Source organism: Macaca nemestrina, chromosome 7 (genome assembly GCF_043159975.1).
Source record: "Macaca nemestrina isolate mMacNem1 chromosome 7, mMacNem.hap1, whole genome shotgun sequence".
Taxonomy (NCBI): domain Eukaryota; kingdom Metazoa; phylum Chordata; class Mammalia; order Primates; family Cercopithecidae; genus Macaca; species Macaca nemestrina.
In genome coordinates, this window is record NC_092131.1 from 172045294 (window position 1) to 172061366 (window position 16073).

Here is a 16073-nt window from a genome sequence, read left to right on the forward strand (position 1 = left end):
ATAGCATTCCAACCCTGGGCCCTGCCAAATCTCACGTCCTCATATTTCAAAACCAATCATGCCTTCCCAACAGTCACCCAAAGTCTTATTTCAGCATTAACTCAAAAGTCCACAATCCAAACTCTCATCTGAAACAAGGCAAGTCCCCTCCACCTAAGAGCCTGTAAAATCGAAAGCAAGCTACTTATTTCCTAGATACAACGGAGGTGCAGACATTGGGTAAATACCACGGTTCCAAATGTGAGACACTGGTCAAAGCAAACAGGCTACAGGCCCCATGAGAGTCCAAAATCCAGCGGGGCAGTCAAATCTTCAAGCTCCAAAATGATCTCCTTTGACTCCATGTCACACCTCTACATCATGATGATGCTAGAGGTGGGTTCCCATGGTCTTGGGCAGCTCCACTCCTGTGGCTTTGCAGGGTACAGCCTCCCTCCCAGCTGCTTTTATAGGCTCGCATTTGGTGTCTGTGGCTTCTCCAGGCACACAATACAAGCTGTCAGTGGTTCTACCATTCTGGGGTCTGGAGGACGGTGGCTCTCTTTTCACAGCTCCACTAGGCAGTGCCCCAGTGAAGACTCTGTGTGGGGCTTTGACCCCACATTTCCCTCTGCACTGACCTAGCAGAGGTTCTCCATGACAGCCCTGCCCTTGCAGCAAACTTCTGCCTGGGCATCCAGGCATTTCCATACACCTTCTGAAATCTAGGCGGAGGTTTCCAAACCTCAATTAATAATTTCTGTGTACCCACAGACTCAGCACCACGTGGATGCTGCCAAAGCTTGGGGCTTGCATCATCTGAAGCCACAGCTGAAGCTCCACGTTGGCCCCTTTCAACCATGGCTAGAGCAGCTGGGACACAGGGCACCAACTCCCTAGGCTCGACACAGCTTGGGGACCCTGGGCCTGGCCCACAAAACCACGTTTTTTCCATTGGCCTCCAGGCCTGTGATAAGAGGGACTGCTGTGAAGACCTCTGACATGCCCTGGAAACATTTTCCCCATTGTCTTGGGGATTAACATTTGGTTCCTCGTTACTTATACAAATTTCTGCAGCTGGCTTGACTTTCTCCTCAGAAAATGGGATTTTCTTTTCTATCACACTGTCGGGCTGCAAATTTTTCAAACTTTTAAGCTGTTTCCCTTTTAAAACTGAATGCTCTTAACAGCACCCAAGTCACCTCTTGAATGCTTTGCTACTTAGAAACTTCTTCCACCAAGTACCCTAAATCATCTCTTTCCAGTTCCAAGTTCCACAGATCTCTAGGGCTGGGGCAAAATGCTGCTGGTCTCTTCGCTAAAACGTAAAAAGTCATCTTTGCTTCAGTTCCCAACAAGTTCCTTATCTCCATCTGAGACCACCTCAGCCTGGACCTTACTGTCCATATCACTATCAGCATTTTGAGCAAAGCCATTCAACAAGTCTCTAGGAGGTTTCAAACTTCCCCACATTTTCCTGTCTTCTCTGAGCCCTCCAAACTGTTCCAATCCCTGCCTGTTACCCAGTTCCAAAGTTGCTTTCACATTTTTGTGTATCTTTTCAGCAACACCCCACTCCACTGGTACCAATTAACTGTATTAGTCCGTTTTCACGCTGCTGATAAAGACATACCTGAGACTGGGCAGTTTACAAAAGAAAGAAGTTTAATGTGACTTACAGTTCCATGTAGCTGGGGAAGCCTCACAATCATGGCAGAAGGTAGGGAGGAGCAAGTCTGGTCTTACATGGATGGCAGGAGGCAAAGAGAGAATGAGGAAGATGCAAAAGCAGCAACCTTGGATAAACCCATCAGATTTCATGAGACATATTCACTACGATGTGAACAGTATGAGGGAAACCACCCCATGATTCAATTATCTCCCAGCAGGTCCCTAACACAACACATGGGAATCACGGGAGTATGATTCAAGATGAGATTTGAATGGGGACACAGAGCTAAACTGTATCATTTACCAAAATTCAATTGTTCCTTCTGAATGACAGAGCCAAGTCTGGCCTGTATATTTACACAGTTTTCTTTTATTGTATACTTTAATGTTCTCCTTCTTTCCTAAAACTCTGTGTTAGAAAATCAGGCTGGGCATGGTAGTTCATGCCTGTAATCCCAGCACTTTGGGAGGCTGAGAAAGGTGGATCACTTGAGGCCAGGAGTTTGAGACCGGCCCGGCCAACATGGTGAAACCCTGTCTCTAATAAAAATACAAAAATTGCCTGGGCATGTTGGTGTGCACCTATAATCCAGCTACTCAGGAGACCGAGGCAGGAGACTTGCTTGAACCTGCAGGGGTAGAGGTTGCAGCGAGCCGAGGTCACACCACTGCACTCCAGCCTGGGTGACAGAACAAGACTCCATCTCAAAAAAAAAAAAAAAAAAAAAAAAACATAAAATCAAATTATGGTGAGGCTTTGTTCCTTTTGTGTGGTTTTCTCCTATCCTGTCCATGGTGTCTGCATTTTCAAGGAGGCTTCCTCTTTTGTGGCTTCCTGGTTATCTCTGTGTTGGCATCATTTTGTTTTTTTCTTTTCCACTTTCCACCCTGAATTCTGCCAGCTTGGGACCTATTTTCTTCCATCTCACTCGCTCCTCTGAATCTTTCTCCTATGCTTAAATTCTGCTTTAGAGATCGGCAGTTTCTTTTTGAGTACAGAAATTTACTTTTTTGAATTCTTGAGCTGGTCACTGAATCATTCAATTCTTAGACATTTGCTGATGTCTTCCTTTTACATTTTTGTTACTATTTTCTTTTTAAATGTTTAAAAACGTTTAATGGACACATAACTATGTTTATTTCTGCAGTGCAATGTAATGTTTCAATACATGTTTATATTGTGTAATGTTTAAATTGAGTAATTAGCATGTGCATCAAACATTTACAATTTCTTTGTGGTGGGAACACACAAGATCCTCTCTTCTCATAGTATATTGTACAGTAGAAAGACTATAGTCAATGACAAGTAATTATATAACCTCTTTCTTTTTCATGTTCAGGTTTTTCTGCAAGCTTGTTCTTTTGTAGGCCTTAGTCATCTTTGAGATCAGCTACTCAGGGAAGAACAGTATGGAGAAAATGGGGGAAGTAAGGTGAGAGAGTGTATGGTCCTGATTCAAATTTGCCTGGAATATTTTCTCACCAATCTGTACTTTTTTCTGTCCTGGGAACCCGCCTCCCTGAGCTTTTGGCCTTCAAGGGTTGCACTGGCTAATACAAAGCATTTATTGTCCCCATCCTCTGGGTGGGGATTTGTCACAGCTACCTCCCGCATCTCCCTCTCCCGCTTTATCCTGGGCAGGTCCCTAAGCCAGGGGCCAGAAGATGTACACTATGACTGGAGGAGGGCATGGTCCCTTCTTCATCGCTGTGCCTCTGAGTGTCCGTGCATTGAACTGGCTCTATCCAAGCAGGGAAAAGTGCTCATGCTTATTTCCTTTTGCATTTGATGCCCCTGGTCCATGGTACATGCTCCATAAAAATCTGTTAAATGAGTGAATGATCGTGCCAACTAATGAAGCAGATAAAACCAAAGAGACCAACAGAAAGGTGAGCACAGACATCAGGGAAAGTGAACTATGGGGCAGTGGCGGGAGTGCCCACAGGTCAAATCTAGAGACATGAAAACACTCTCCCTCTCCTCAGAGGACAGGGGTGGCACTGGACCTGGGACGGGGTCTGCTGAGGCACTGTATTATTTTCTGTGGCTCCAACAAATTCTCTGACTCAACCATGGCCTGGCACCATCAACATGGTAAGGAACAGGTTCCAGACAGGGAGGCCTCCCACATTTGATCTTTCATCCATGCTGGTTTTATTCTAGAAGTCACAACCTGAGCGGATGAAAGAAGGCTTCTGCCATCTTCCTTCTTGGTTCCATGGGCTTCTGCCCACTGCTGGGTGAAAGCTCCAGGAAGTAGAGACCATCTTGGCATGATATGAGGACACCAGACATTGGGTTGTTCCAATAAAGATGTCAAATGCTCCCAACCTTCACCATGTGCAGATAGCTGTAACACGAGGCAAGCAGACGCATGGACACTGCAGAGCCTGTCCGTGTGGACCAATGCCCACCAGCCTGAGGGTGGCCATTCCTTCTTGGGGACCTCCCCCTTTCAGTTCTGAAGAAAGATCCTACCTCCAGCACAACCCAGGGAGAAAGAAAACACCCAAAATGATTCTGGCACAGGCTGTGCGGAATGGGAGCTCAGAATCTAAGCAGACTCACAGAGAAGGAAACGGGCTGTTCCTTACACCTGAGTCTGTTACCTGAGATCCAGACACACTCAACCGAAGAGGTGGAAACACTTCCAAACAAGCCTCAAACCACTGCTCGGGGCTCAAAGTGAACACGGCAATCTCTGCTGCTGTGGTAGCCTCTTCTTGCTCTTCTCTTCATCTTTCTCATGCCCTTGTCTGGGGCACTCACCCTTCCTCTGGGTTAAGGGACTTTGGGACATTCCAAACATATCTCAAGAGGCATGAAGCTGGTGGCTGTACAGTCTCATCACCACCATCAGCTGTTTGTTCGAGTCCAAGCGTCTGTGTCCCACAGTTGTCACAAGTGTCCCACACTTGTTCAAACTTGCCCAGGTTTATGCCTTAAATCAAAACCTTTAAGAAGGCAACAGCTGGCTCTTTAAGTCTGTAAACACTCTTAGTCAATGATTTTAAATGTTCTGTTCATCAATGCCAAATCAATACCAAATCAATGAAGTGAGACCTCATATCTGAGTCAGACACAAAAAATGGAAATGAAAAATCTGTCCTTCCCTCTGAATATCTGCAATCCCAATGGAGAGAGAAAGGTCAAGACAGCATTTCAGGATGTTATGTTTTAGGTCCTACAAAGTGCTTTCACATGCCTGAATAGATCTGTGTCTGACAATGATCTTGAGGGGTACGGTCTTCATTTTACATATGACAAAAGTGAGGCTTAGACTGATCAATTTTGAAAGATTAGAGAATGCTGCAAAATAAAATGGCCAAGGTCAACACTGGAACTAAGTAATTGGAGCTACATCTTTTTCCTCTGCCACAGAATGAAAGATCTGAATTAAAATTATTTCACCCTGTTGTTCCTGCACTGACCTCCTACCTATACGACAATGATGTGGTGATAGTACACAAAGATGTGAGCTCACTTTCCAGAATCCAATATGAAGAGACACATTTACTGAAGATGTCCTATGTGTATGCTGTGCCTGATGTCATTGTCAGAATTTTCTTAGTCATCACCATCACTCAGTGACATCACTGCCATGTTATGCCCAAGGAAAGTGAGTGTGAGCCAACAGGTTAATATTACATACTCAATCACACTGCAGCACAGCCAAGAACATGGGATGACCAGAAGTTTGGGATGTTAGTGTAAGGGCATGGTAATCAAGGCAGTGTGGTAATGGCATGACCAACAATGGAACAGAATAAAGGGCCCAAAAATAGACACTCACTTACATGACCATTTGATTTTTGCAAAGGCACCACTATAATTCATCATGGATATGATGATCTTTTCAACAAATGATGCTGAAAAAATTGGGTATCCACATAGAAAAAAAGAAACCTCAATCCCTACCTCACACTATACACAAAAATTAGAGATGAATCACAATGCTCAATGTAAAAGCGAAACTATAAAGCTTTAATAAAGAAAACAGAATATCTTCATGGCTTAGGGTAGGCAAAAGCTTCTTAGGACACAGAAACAACAACCACAAATTAAAAAATCATAAATTAGACTTCGTAAAAATTTCAAAATTTTACTTCCCAAAAAAACTAGTTGCAAGTCAACAATTAAAACACAACAAACCTAGTAAAAATCAGTAAAAGAGATGGATAGGTAGTTCACAAATGAAGAGTATGCAAATGATCAATAAACATCTTCAGCATCATCAGATAAGGGAAATGCAAATGAGAATTGCGATGAAACCCACTACTCACTCACGGCAATGCCCTAAGCAAGCAGGCTGTCAGTGCCAAATGCTGGTGAGGATGCCCAGCGACCAGAACTCTCGGACCTTGTGGGCAGGAGAAGAAAACAGTTTTGTAAACTTCTCTGTGACCTGATACCATTCCTAGGCATTAACCCAAGAGAAACCAAAGAATCAGTTCACAGAAAGCCTTGTACAAGAATATTCACAGCAGCCTTATTCCAACAAACCCCAAACTGGGAAGAGCCCAGGAGTCAAGCCACAGGAAAGCAGCCAAGCAACCCCCAGCATGGTGACGCAATGGAATGCAGACAGTGACAAAAAGGAGGAGGTCACTGATAAAGCAGCGGCACAGATGGATCACAGGGGCATTCTGCCGAGCAATGACTGCCCACTGTGGATCCCTTTCACGTGAAGTTCTAGAATAGGCAAAACTAATCCATGATGGAGAAATCAGGTTGCCTGGCGGAAGGGCTGGGGCAGGGCACGAGGGAGATTTCTGGTATGATGTGAATGTGAATGTTCTGTATCTTGATATGGACTTGGATTACACAGGTGCCTGGATTTGTCAAGGCTCATATCATTTGTGCATTTCATTTTACCTCAAAAGAAAAAGAAAAAGTTGGGCTGGTAGGTTGAGAACCTGGGTCAGTGTCATGGGGAGCCCTTCCTCCAAGCTTGACCCAGAGGTATCTCAGGCATCATGCTTCCTCCCTTGGGGCTCTCTTGGCCAAACTTATATCAGGTGATGGGGAGCCAGAGAAAACCTACAGGGGTTCTTGGTATGGCAACCTGAAAAGGAACCTCATGTGCTCGAGAGTGTCATGTGACAGAGAGAGCACAGGTCCATCACAACACTACACCACAATACAGAAACATCTACATGGGCACAGGAAGGAATGAGTGGTCTTTCCATCTTCAGACAGACACAAATCATTGATACTTTAAAAAATATGTAGTATACTATACACAGCATAAAATTTATCATCTTCAACATTTTTAAGTGTACACTTCTAAGGCATTAAGTATATTCACATTGTCGTACAACCATCAACAGGACTGTTTTCACCTTGTAAAACTGAAACTCTGTTCCCATTAAACAACAACTCCATATTACCCCCCAGCATCCCTCATCGTCCACCATTGTACTTTCTGTCTCAATGTATTTGACTACTCTGGGTACCTCATATAAGTGGAATCATTTAGTATTTGTTTCTTGTCACTGGCTTATTTCCCTTAGCATAATGTCCTTGAGGTTCATGCATGTTGTAGCACATGTCAGAATTTCCTTTCTTTCAAAGGCTGAATAATATTCCCTTGTATGAATATGCCAGATTTTGCTTATCCGTTCATAGACTGAGGGACACTTGGGTTGCTCCCAGCTTTTGGCTACTGCTGTATATGGATGTACAGATTTCTGTCCAGGTCTTCACGTCCAATTCTTTTGGATATATACCCAGAAGTGGGACTGCTGGATCCTATGGTAGTTTTATGCTTTATATTTTGGGGAACCACCATTCCTATCAACAGTGAGCAAGGTCTCCAACTTCCCCAATTCCTTACTAGCACTTATTTTCTGTTTTTATTTTTGATAGTGGCTATCCTAATGGGTGTGCAGTGATGTTCTTGATCCTTTTTAAAGGAGGATACAAGCCCATGCTCCTTTCCCAGAGAAAAAATGAAGAGGCCTTTTTTTCCAAGATGATTTCTCAGCAGAGGGCTGAGTTTCACAGCTGAGAATTGAGGCAGAGAAGGCCCAGGGATGGCAGTGGAGGCTCTTTCTCCTCAAAATACCCAACTCAAGTGATTTCCCTACACATTTGCCCATGAGGTTTGGCCAATACACATTTGATGCAAGCATGTATATAATTTCTGGTTATCAGAAACTAAACAGATTTCTTTATACTTGAATATAGAAGGTAAGAAGCAGAGAATATTTACCAAATAAACCATTTCCATTTAGAAAAATCTGTATCCAGGCTTGAGGGCTGCAGAAACATTTCTCACAAATGGCAATAGACTTGCAGCAAGTGGTATTTCTTTGCTTCCTATAACATCAAAATTGTAGGAAAATATCCATTCTGACCACTGAAAGACCAATGCTTAGCAAATATGTATTTATGCAGTTTAACCACTAAAACATATTTAAGTCAATATAAAAGTGTTGTAGTTACAATTTATTGACACTCTTTTAGAATCAGAGTAGATGTAAATATCTTAGAATTCCAGGTATCAGCAGTTATCAAATGTCTCATTTCAGTATTTTGAGTGAATAGATCATTACAAACAAGATTTTAAACTTCATTATAAGTGAATTTAGCTGAAAATGGTAGAAATATGAGAACCCATCATAAACTTGAGAATACTGGACTCAGTTTTCACAAGCCATAGAGAAGATGGCCCTGGAGGCCCCTCTCTGCTTTTGGGGGGGGGGTCCTCCCCTACTCATCTCTGTGCAGAGCCCACATTCTTCAGAGCCTTTCAAATGAAACAGGGAGGCCGTGGAGGGCCTTCAGTTTAGCTGCTGTGAAGCTTCCTATGATGCTTTCTCTAATTTTACATTAAGGACATCTGTCCTGAAAAGAGTAATATTCTTTAGCTTTTGCTTTGGGCAGAGTTGTAATTTGAATGGCCTCAGGTGCCCTAAAACCAGCCAAAAGTGCAAACAAGAGTCACAGACATTTCCTTCCTCTGGGTTGAAACAAATCAAACAGATGAAAGAATGCATTCATAGCAACAAGGTTGGAGTTCACAGCGCAATTCTGCCAACTGCCTGGAACAGAACAAAGCAGAAAGGAACAGAACGGGAAGCTCCAGGGACCACTGTTGCTGTAAAGAGAGATGGTATGACGACCACCAACAGTGCTTTCCCCAGTCAGTCTTCCTCTTGCTGGTATATGGTTGTTTTTTTTTAATTGATCAATCATGTTTATTTAAAGTTTTATTAACATTAGACATTTTTAATGGGAGTAAAAATATTAGTAAACAACCATTTTATTTCTTCTTTCCTCCTATTCTAGCCACATAAGCCAGTTTAATGGATGGTACAGATTTCAGATGTAATTTGTAAAACATTCCAAGAGCTGCCTCCTGCTGGATCTGGTTTCTCAAGGTGTTGACAGAGAAGTTCTATTATGTATGTATTCTTTAGGCCAATTGTTGAATCCAAGCACTACACATAATTCAAGACAATGCTTGTGATGGTTGACAACTTAAGTGAAGCATGCAATAGATAAACGCTGTGTCTGCTTCTATATCTGACCCAGGAAGTATGTAAAAGTGGTTATCTGCAGCATATGAACACTAATTCAGGCAGCAACCTAAAAGGGTAATTGCAAATAGGACTGAGGTGCAGATGTGTAGATGAGTAAGAATCTTTCTGAATAATGAGATGCTGGCAAGACAAATGAAGTGAGATCACTGTGAAGAGTAAGTGTGAGTTAGCAACGATGGTGCAGGACACAAACTATTATGGGGAGGGGTGTGACACCCCACCCCCCAGCCCAGGGCTAACCATCTCGCCACAAGCACCAATGGAAAAAATTAAACACGTATTATACAAGGTCTGCCAGCCTGTTCATCTACCAGGAAAAGATGACTGTCTCAGTCTATTGCTACAGAGTTTCAACACGCTCCCTGTAACTTATTTTGCTTTTACCTTGGATGAACGTGAACAAGGTTCAAACACAGAAAAAATATGGAGAAAGGCTAGGTTTACCAGACAAAACAGGATGTCCAATTCATTTTGAACTTCAAATGAACAACGAATATTTTAGTATAACCATGTCCCATGTAATATTTGAGACAAGCATATGTTAAACCATTATTCATTATTCATCTGAAATTCAAATTTAACTAGACATCCTGTATTATTATCATCTTACAGCTGGCAACTGAAAGAAGCACAAACTTGTTTGACCTTCCAAAAGCCATCTTTCAGCTGGGCACCATAGAGAATGGTGAGGCCATGTGCAGCAAATCTCCACTGATTTTTCACCGCTAATAATAAATGCAAGGCAGCCAGGGTTGGTCTTCATTGACAAGAAATGCAAGTATGCTGTTTTATTCCCTTTTAAAATTGTATATTCCACTTTGTTCACCAAACTGCCCTATTTTTTGGACCTAAATATAGATATTTCACATATGCACACACACATACATACACACATACACATAATACACACCCACAAATACATATGTATTCACATGTACACACATATGCATACATACACACATACATATATCTGTATATACATACACATGTATGCATACACACATACACATATGTAAACATACACAGACACACACACGGGTTGAGCATCCCTTATCCAAAATGGCAAAATGCTTGGGACGAAAGGTGTCTGGGATTTGGGAATATTTGCAGTATACTTACAAGGATCCCTAATCTGAAAATCTGAAATCCAAAATACTCCAAAGAGCATTTCCTTTGAGTATCACGTCAGCACTCAAAAAGTTTTGGATTTTGGAATGTTTCAGATTTCAGATCTTTGGATTGGGGTGCTCAAACTGTATATACACAAGTTGAGGAGACTAACTCAATATTTAAAGCATATCCCCTGTGATAACACCACTGAGAAACCAAAACCTTTCTTCTGAAACAAAGCACTGCTTTATAATTTGCCTCTGATTCAAGACACATTTTCAAGCAAACTCCAAAAGTGATGTTTGGTGGTAACATTTTAAAATGCTCTCTCTAATGCAGAATTGTGGCGCAGAAGTAGTCTTTCACAATTATCCCCAGGGCAGGCCATTTTAGAATCTAAAAAAAGGGTACTTGTATAACTTAATCACTTTTCAGTTCTTCTGAAGTACTCTCCTTTTTTACTCTCTTTGTGCTTTTCATGAACTTATATCACTTTAGATTCAGAAGATCTAAACAAAATTTACAGTATGGAATTTAACTCATAATTCCTTTCTTGGAAATCCTTGCTAAGGATAATATTTTCCCAACTAATTTTAAGAGGCTCGTTTTACCATGCCAAAGAGAGTAGAGAAAGAGTACCAAGATGCCTCATGAACACAGACACAACAAACCTCCACAAAATATTAGCCACTAGAATCCAGCAATATGTAAAAAGAATTATGTACCGTGACCAAGTAGGCTTGATTCCAGGGATGCAAGGCTAGTTTGACATTTTTAAAAATCAAGCCATATAATCCACAATATTAACAGGCTAAATCTAAAAACCACCAGATCATATCAACTGTCTCAGAAAAAGCATTTGACAAGATCCAACATACACGCATGATATAAAAACACTCAGCAAACTAGAAAAGAACTTTCTCAAACTGATCAAGGCCATCTATAAAAAACAGATAGCTACTATCATAAGGCATGCACAAAGACTGGATGCTTTTTCCTTAAGATCAGAAACCAGAAAAGAACGTCCATTCTCACCATTGCCATTGCACATAGTACTAGAAGTTCTAGCCTGTGTAATAAGGCCTGAGAAGGAAATAAAACACAATGATTCATAAAGAAGAAATAAAGCTATTGCTATTTACAGATAACATAGTCTACATAGAAAATCATAAGGAATCTATAGAAAATCTTCTAGTACTAGACAAATTCAGCAAGGTCACAAGATACAACATAAACATACAAAATCAATTGTGTTTCTATATACTAGCAATGCACAGATGAAACAAATTAAAACAATATGATTCATGATTACTGAAAAGAAAATACTGGACCAGATGCGGTGGCTCATGCCTGTAATCTCATCACTTTGGGAGGCTAAGGCAGGCAAATCATGAGGTCAGGAGTTTGAGATCAGCCTGACCAACATGGTGAAACCCCATCTTTATCAAAAATACAGAAAAAAAAAATTAGCCGGGCGTGTGGTGCGTGCCTGTAATCCCAGCTACTCAGGAGGCTGAGGCAGAAGAATCGTTTGAACCCAGGAGGCAGAGGTTGCAGTGAGGCAAGATTGTGCCACTGCACTCCAGCCTGAGTGACAGCAAGATTCCATCTCAAAATAAATAAAATAAAATAAAATAAAATAAAATAAAATAAAATAAAATAAAATAAAATGTTTAGGTATAAACTGAACAAAACATGTATTGGACTTGTCTATTGAAAATCACAAAGCAATGATGAAAGATACAGAAGAATAAATGAATGGAGAAATGTACCATATTCATAGATTAGATGACTCAACATAATAAAGATGTCAATTATTTTCAAATTCTTATCGAAATCCCAGCAAGGTGTTTTTGTAAATATGGACAAGTTTAATCTAAAAGATTTATGGCAAGGCAAAGAAGTTGGAATAGCTAAAATAACTTTGAAAAAGAGGAATGAAATGAGACAAATCACTATACCTGATTTTAAGGCTTATTCAGTAACTTTAGTAATCAAGACAGTGTGGTATTATTGGTAGAGGAACAGACACATAGATCAATGGAACAGAATTAAACAACAGAAATAGATCCATACAAGTACAGCCAACTGATATTTGACAAAGTAGAAAAAGTAATTCAATGGAAGAATCGCCTTTTCAAAAACAGTGCTGGAGCAATTGGATATCCATAAGCAAAAAAGTGAACTTTGACCTAAATATCACGGCTTATAAAAAATAATCAAAAATGGATCACAACTTTACATAAAATGCAAAACTACAAAAGTTAAGAACAAATTGTAGGAGAATATCTTTTGGACCTAGAACTACACAAAAAGTTCTTAGATGTGACGCCAATCATTTTTTTAAAAGTATATTAAAAATAATAAATTGGACTTCAGCAACATTTAAAAACAAACAATAACAACTTTTGGTCTGCAAAAATTTATTTAGCAGAGGCTAAAGGTTAGTCATCTCTACCTCAACCACCAGCACTGCCATCCCCCAGAGACCAAGCCAGAGACCATGGTCCCATTCTCCACATCACCCTCTACCTCTCCACATTCAATCCACCCAGACCCACAAAGACCAGGTCTCCAAGCCAGGCCTCTCTTCTCATCAGCACCCACTCATAATTCCTTTAACTCATAATTCCTTTCTTGGAAATCCTTGCTAAGGATAATATTTTCCCAACTAATTTTAAGAGGCTCGTCTAAATGGTCTAAGCTGCCACATCTCTCTCCAGGAAGCCTGCAGAACCACCACTCCCAACTGATCTCAGGCTACCCCCCACTGATAATCTTCAGGACACCCACCACTGCTCACTCATTCTGAGGATCCTACTCTATTTCTAACTGATCTCAAGGACCCCCCACTACTCCTAAGTGATCTTGAGGGACTCCCATTACTCCTAAGTGATCTCGAGGGCCCCCTACTACTCCTAACTGATTTTGAGGGCCCTCCACTATTCCTAACTCATTTTGAGGGCCCTCCACTACTCCTAACTGATCTTGAACCCCATCTCCCTTATTATCCACTCAACAGTCAGAGAGACCTTTCCCAGATGCATGTTGGGTCATGACTGAGCCCTTTTCCTTCGAGATCCACCAATATCGGAATGGATCCAATGGACTGGGGGACCCAGCCAGATAGCTGGGTTGGGGTGGGGAGTTCATGACACTGGTGTGCTGCTCTCCCAGCCCCTGCTCCATGGCACTCCATGGGGACAGCTGGTGGGAGAACCAGCAGAGTGGCTGGCAAGGTGAGCCCTGGCCTCAGGGCCAGGTTCCTCTGGCTTGGAGAACCGTTTGAAACACCACGGTGGGGAAAGGGGCACCCTAGTCCTGGCCAGCAGTGGCCCCAGGCCCCTGCAACTGGATTGCTTCCCACAGTGGGTAGGCACTGGCCTCAATACCGGATGTCACCACTATGCAGTGACAAAGTCACAAGGCAGTGACTGCTTTGGGGAACAGGACACATGTTCACATTCCCATTTCTTCTTCTGTTTGCTCATCAGCAGGACGGTATCCATGGGGCCAGGTAAGCATCTTGAGGGCCCTTGGACCAAATAAAAGAGTGGACTGGCTGTGACCAACAGGATGAGGGTTCACAACAACCTTATTTTAAACTCTAAAGGGAATGTAACCTAATTTGAGGTGGTAAAATAGTAGAGCCAGGCACATCCTGCCAAAGACACACCACTTGCTGCAGCCTGTCCTGGCGTCCACTCAGCACCTGCACAGGAGCACGTGTGAGAGCCCTGCTCTCCTCTTCTATAAACTTCTACGGCTCCATATTCCAGGGACATCCCAGCTCCACTGAACCAAAACGTGGGCTGAGAAACTAACATGTGTGTGAGGGGATTCGGACAAGTGCTAAGGAGTGTGTCACTGCAGCATGCTCAGGTATAAATAACAGCATCGGTCACCATGTGCAAAGCCTCTTGGGACTAAGTTGGGATATAAACTCTTACATCAAGGCTGGGATTCTTAAAACAACATTAAACATCTTGTAATAATTTTCCTGGGAGATACTGTGGGCACTCACTCACATAGATAAAAAAATATAAATGATATTTTGGAAGTTGCATTATTTGCTTTAAAAAAAAAACTTTTTTTTTTTTTTGGTTTCTGTTATTTTGTCTTGCTAGCTCTTTAACTTGACCAGACTCTAACTACACAAAGTAAAATCTCTTTTTAAAATAAAAATGACCTACAATGACTGGTAATCCCCATTACAATTTCAAGACACAGGCAGCAGTTTCTGAAATAATTGTATAGACTATTATAAAACTGAAGCTTAGGCCAGGCGTGGTGGCTCATGCCCGTAATCCCAGTACCTTGGGAGGCCAAGGTGGGTGGATCACCTGAGGTCAGGAGTTCATGACCAGCCTGGGAAACATGGTGAAACCCCATCTCTACTAAAAATTAAAAAAAAAAAAAAATTAACTGGGTATGGTGGCGTGCACCTGTAATCCCAGCTACTTGGGAGGCTGAGGCACAAGAATCATTTGAACCCGGGAGGTGGAGGTTGCATTGAGCAGAGATCGTGCCATTGCACTCCAGCCTGGGCAACAGAGTGAGACTCCGTCTCAAAAATAAAAAGAAAAATAATAATAAAAATAAAAAATAAAATTGAAGCTTAAATTTCACTGTCTAAATAACAGTAGTCTATTCTTAGAATGAGGAAAGGTAACATTACACTCTAGAGGTTATCAAGCATCCTCTAATGTTAGATATAGCATGAAGTTAACTGGACTGTTTTTCAGTCTTTTTTTTTCCCCCTCTAAGAGACATTGGTAGTTGTGGGAAATATGCTTTTAAGGAAAATGCTCAGGTTTCAGAAAATACCACAATACCACACATGAACAGGAAATATTAAAATGGACAGTAATGCCAAAATATTCCTCTTGAGGATTTAGATTTCACATTACTCGATCTAGTACGTCCCATTACGAGAGTTTCCTAAAATAACTTTATAGAATTTGTTATCTACCATGGAAAAGGAACAGAATCTATTCTCTACCACTATCCATCCACTACTGAGGATAGAATGTACTATCTGCCACGGCAAAGGAATACCTGAAGTCACAGGCTTGTCTCAGTATCACGCTGGGAGGGCTTCTGACAGGCCACGACACCCTGCTGCTGAGGAATGCGGTCACCTGTGCAATATGGAGAACGGAAAGCTGAACCTCCGCCAAGCAACAGAAGAGCCTGTGGTTTAGTGGACCTATTAATCATCATTATAAAATAAAGCACCACCTCCAATGTATCTGCTTGGTACACAGAGGAGGGGGCTGTGGTGTGGCAGAATCGCCTGGGGTGTGTGGTCAGAACACTCAGGCTAAGTTCCAGCCCCTTTTTCTTAGTCACAGAGTTCCTGGGCAAGGCACTCAACTTGGACTTCAACCTGGGACCAGAAGATACTATTGGCCTCAGAGAGAGTGAGAGGTGATGCTGACAGAAGACAGAGCCTGGGTCAAACCATGAACTGCCTTGCAAATGAGGCTGCTGAATGGTGGGCACCTTCAGTGTCCAAGGCATGCTCTGAAACACAGCCCTGAGGATGCAGGACACAAGGAAGCCTGGAGGACACACGCAACAGGTGCACAGTGACAACGTGGCGGCTCCACTCTGCCTCTGCCTGTCTACACAGTCACTTCCCTTATTACCCACTGAGTCAGTTTATCAGGGACAGGATGTGCTCTGTTGGTGGATGACACTGGCTGAGCACAGCAAGCAAAATTTAACTGAGTTGCACAAACAAACATTGAACTAAAACGTCC

General features: G+C 42.1%; 1 protein-coding gene and 1 long non-coding RNA gene across 5 annotated transcripts in view; one reads left to right on the forward strand and one right to left on the reverse strand.

The window, feature by feature from the left end:
* Positions 1-16073, reverse strand: part of LOC105497527 (OTU deubiquitinase 7A) — a 368351-nt gene that overhangs the window by 323522 nt on the left and 28756 nt on the right. The window lies entirely within an intron of this gene.
* LOC139355495 (uncharacterized) lies at positions 2999-9938 on the forward strand. Its single transcript, XR_011606231.1, has 3 exons — positions 2999-3083; positions 8945-9060; positions 9811-9938. It is a non-coding gene; the product is annotated as an uncharacterized lncRNA (long non-coding RNA).